The sequence below is a fragment of the Spermophilus citellus genome, assembly GCF_964194105.1.
Source record: "Spermophilus citellus genome assembly, chromosome: 6".
Lineage (NCBI taxonomy): Eukaryota > Metazoa > Chordata > Mammalia > Rodentia > Sciuridae > Spermophilus > Spermophilus citellus.
Genome location: NC_138187.1, coordinates 467346 through 471866, shown reverse-complemented (window position 1 = coordinate 471866; position 4521 = coordinate 467346). Strand labels below are relative to the sequence as shown.

The 4521-nt window shown below is 66.5% G+C and overlaps 1 long non-coding RNA gene across 1 annotated transcript; it reads left to right on the top strand.

Moving 5' to 3' along the window:
- Window positions 1-2504: 2504 nt before the first annotated feature.
- LOC308651676 lies at window positions 2505-3932 on the top strand. The gene is made up of 3 exons (XR_014022641.1): window positions 2505-2625; window positions 2835-2965; window positions 3417-3932. It is a non-coding gene; the product is annotated as an uncharacterized lncRNA (long non-coding RNA).
- The last annotated feature ends 589 nt before the right edge of the window (window positions 3933-4521 follow it).

Here is a 4521-nt window from a genome sequence, read left to right as displayed (position 1 = left end):
CGTAGGCTGAGGTTGGTTGCCTGCAGGGTCAGGTGTCCCAGGGGCTGGACGGGCTGCCCACCGTCCTGGAGCAGGGCCTGGGCCTCTGCCATCCACCCCTGGACGCAGGCTCACAGCACCACTCTCTCGTCTCTGCGCCCTGGGCCTGGAAGGGACCTGTGGTGTGGCCACAGCTGCCCACTGCCCCCGGCAGCTGCCCCCCAATCAGCTTCCTGTCCCTCACCTCTGCTGGCCCAACCAGACCCCCAGCTGTACCTGGCCTGGTGCAGTCGGGACAGGTAGGTGGCAACGGGACGCACATGGCCACCCTGAGCAGGGGTCCTGGGAGGTCCTGGCAGGACCCATCTCAGAGCAGCTGGGACCCGGCCACCCTTCACTTACCCTCCATGTGGGCCACAGGGGCTGGCACTAGGACAGCCGCACTGTTTCCCACCTCGTGTCCACGCTCCCCTCCGGCCAGGCCAGGCCATGAGAAGCCCAGGTGGAGACCTGGCCACCTGGGGCCCTGGAGCTGCGGGTGGAGGGCCGAGGGGGCCTGGGGCCTGCCCTCTGCCCACCCCACACCCACCTCCTGCAGATGCTGAGCGAAGGCCGTTCCCCGAGCCAGCCTAGACAGGGGAAGGCGGAGGCTCAGAGGACGCACCTGTGCTCTGTCGGAGAAGGGGCGCCCTGAACCCACCTGGTGAGATATCTGAGGCTCAGAGGGGACCCTTCCCCAGACCCTCCCTCCGCCAGCTGGGGACGAAATGGCACCAGAGCTGAGCTCCGCCCCTCCCCCCACCCTCAGCTGGAGAGTCGGGGACCAGACACGGCTGGTGCCACAGCAACCTGCACGCACCAAGGTCAGTGCCCGCCTGTGGTCCCCCGGGAGGCGGGACAGGGCAGTCCTCAGCCCACTCCAGGGGGCGAGCTGAGGGGGCTGGGCCGAGGCCAGGTCGGCGGGTGGCCAGTCAGCAGGCCTCCTCGAGGGAAGCCCTGGCCTGAGCTTCCATGGCTGGCCACCAGATGGCGGGGCCGCCCACTGTCCAGGGAGAGTGGGCAAGGACACGGGGCATCTTCCTGCTGGACGGGCAGCTCTGCCCTGGCCACTCACCTCGAGTGCCCCAGGGAAGTCAGGGCGGAGGGCCTGCTGTGGTCGTGGAGGGTCAGGCCAGGGTGCAGGCCAGTGTCCGGGGCCAGGCCCAGCCTGTGCTCCCCGGAGACAGAAGCAGGACCCCGAGCCCTGGGCCCCGCGGCCCCCAGCTGGGTGTGCTCTGCAGTGGGCAGGGCCCTGGGCCTCACCTCCCGAGTCATGTTCTGCTGTCCTAGCCCAGCCGCGCGGGAGGGTCTCAAGTTTGAGGCCAGCCTCAGCAACTTGGGGAGACCCTATCTCAAAATGATCAAGGGGATGGGGCACAGTGGGTCAGCACCCGGGTTCAAGCCCCAGAACTGCATTAAAAAACACGACCTCCACTGCCGTGGGAGCCCTGCCTGTGCCTCTAACGTGGCCTGGCATACAGGAGGTGCTTAATAAAGCACTGATGAAGGAACAGTCAGATAAAGGACCCTCAAAGTCTCCAAGACCCCGTAACCTGGGAGTCCGGAGAGTCCTCCTCCCGGACCAACAGGGCTTCCCTCTCCTGCTGAGGAGCCCCCAACCCCACCCCAGGTGCCCACTCTGCCTGCCGACCCTGCTCCAGGTGCAGAGAGGAGGAGACCACACCCCGGGAGGATGGCTGGGCCAGCCCCGCCCCGCCCCCCCTTCCCTCCTCCCTGCCCACACGCAGCCTTCTCCCTGAAGGCCAAGGGCGGGGAGCAGGTAGCTCTGAGCACAAAATCCCAGTCCTGGGCAAGGCCCTTGGAGACCATCAGCCCATTTACAGAAGAGACCGAGGCTCAGAGAGGAGCCGACAGAATAAGCACGTGACAGAGACGGGGCTGGTGGTGCCCGCAGGGACTCAGCCCGGCAGCCCCGCCTTCCACGATGAGATGCGGGGTCGCTGCAGCCCTCTGTTCATCTCCTGCAACCAGGGCTGACGAGGACACCAACGGGCGTGGAGGTCGAGGTGGGGACGGGCCTGGCCTGGGCACTGCCGTCAGCCAGGTACCACTGTGGCTGTCCCGTGTGGGGACCAGGTCTCCTGCCCCACCCAGTGCCTTTCCTGCAGTCCCCTGGGGACCTGGTACAAGAGGTTGGCCCGAGGGTCCGCTCAGGCTGCAGAGTGCAGCTTGGTTCCGCCCAGGTCTCCGCCCAGACCCCTCCCTGGTCCCTGCTGTTCCAGGTGGTCTGGTGGCTGCCTCCCGTGCTCCGAGGACAGGTAGAGGCTGCAGTGCTGGGGGGGGGTGAGCGCCACGGGTGGGGGCACAGGGTGGGGACATGACCGAGGACAGCAGGCAGGGGCCACACGCCCAGGTACGTCTGCAGAACCCAGAAGCTGGGTGCTCGCTCACGAGCTCCCCGGGGAGCCCCTGTCTGCCTCCTCCCTGCCTCCTCCCTGCCTCCTCCCTGCCTCCTTCCTGCAGGGGCGCCATCACCTTGGCTGTGACAGTGGCTGCGCTGGGACAGTGGCTCAGGAAGGCAGTGCTGGCCCTGGAACAGCAGCTCCTTGCTGGGGACAGGAAAGAAGGCGTCTGGGCACCCAGGAGGTCAGAGCTGCAGAATGGCTGCGGCCAGGGCTCGAGGGCCCTGCCATGTGGTGGTCAGGGCTGGACATGGTCAGGCTGGACTCGGGACTCAGGAGCCTCGGCCTCCCCTGGTGTGAAGTCCAGGAGTTCCCGTCTCCCGGGAGCCCCGAGGGTCTGGACAGCAGCGCTCCAGGCCTGGCCCCTGCAGGAGCCCCGTCCCTCCCCTGCAGGCCAGCGTGGACTCTCCAACCCTGGAGATGTCCCACCTTAAGCCTCTCGCCCGGGAGCCCCTTGCATGGGCGCCACGACATCTGGGGTGACCTGCACCCCAGTCAGAGCCCAGCACCTCCTCCTTCCAGCTGTAAGTACCAGAAACTGCCCAGTGTCCCTGGGGACAAACACCCCCAGGTGAGGGTCACTGTGACCCCCACCTTTAACAAGTGGCCCATTCACCTTCCTCAAGGGGGGGCCGGAGTTGGAGCCAGGCTGAGGGCTGACCAGACCCAGCAGGCGCCATCAAGCCGGCTCCACAGCCTTAGGAGCGGCCACTGATAAGCAGGGAGGCCTGGGAGGGTGAGGAGGGCCCATCGGAGCTGCCCTTGGGGGTCAGAGACCTCCTAGAGCTGTGCCACCCTGGGAAAGTAGCTGTGCCTCTCTGAGCCTCCCATTCTGCATCTGGACAGCAGCACTCTGTCCAGTCGGTACACCATGGGTCCCTGGCCAATGGCTATACCCCCACCCTGGTCCTCTCCCTGCCAGTGACGCCCAGAGCCACTTGGAGCCCTCTCCTGACCACTGGGTTCTGTCCACAGACCAGGAGGACCAAGATGTCTTGAGAACCACAGGTCAGCTGCAGGGAGGAGCTGGCCACCGCTGCCCAGAGCTCCTGGAACCCGAGCTGAGGAAGGAGCTGGCGGAGCAGGGGGAGGCCAGCTGGGGACACCAGCTGTGGTCAAGCCCCAGGACACCCTGACCCCAGGCCCCTGGGGCAGCTGTGAACACCCAGCAGGACTCTCGCCAGGTGGAGCCCCCGGCCCGGAGCAGGTGCTGGGCTTGACGGGCAGCAGGGCCAGGGGCCTGCAGTCGGGGCTGGGACCAGGGTCCAGGCTGCCCAGCAGACGCTGGTGGCAGCTGTACCGTTAAGGAAGCCTTGGCGATTGCTACAGGGTACGGTGGACTGCCGTCATGCCCAGAGCCGGCCACTGCACACTGGGCGCTGGACAGGCGACACCACCTGCAGTCCCCGCCTCACCTGGCTGCTGAAGGGCACCCTCAGCCCCGGCAGAGCGGGCACCCCGGCACCCCATGGCTGGCCTCCTCCCCTCTCCTCCTCCCCTCTCCTCCTCCCCTCTCCTCCTCCTCCTCCCCTCTCCTCCTCCTCCTCCCCTCTCCTCCTCCTCCTCCCCTCTCCTCCTCCCCTCTCCTCCTCCTCCTCCTCCATCTCCTCCTCCTCCTCCATCTCCTCCTCCTCATTCTCCATCTCCTCCTCCTCCTCGTCCTCCTCCTCCATCTCCTCCTCCTCCTCCTCCTCCTCCCCTCCTCCTCTCCTCATCCTCCATCTCCTCCTCCTCATTCTCCATCTCCTCCTCCTCCATCTCCTCCTCCTCATCCTCCATCTCCTCCTCCTCATTCTCCATCTCCTCCTCCTCCTCCTCCTCCTCCTCCTCCATCTCCTCCTCCTCCTCCTCCTCCTCCTCCTCCATCTCCTCCTCCTCATTCTCCATCTCCTCCTCCTCCTCCTCCTCCTCCTCCATCTCCTCCTCCTCCTCCCCTCTCCTCCTCCCCTCTCCTCCTCCTCATCCTCCATCTCCTCCTCCTCCTCATTCTCCATCTCCTCCTCCTCCTCCTCCTCCATCTCCTCCTCCTCCTCCCTCTCCTCCTCCCCTCTTCTCCTCCTCCTCCTCCATCTCTCCTCCT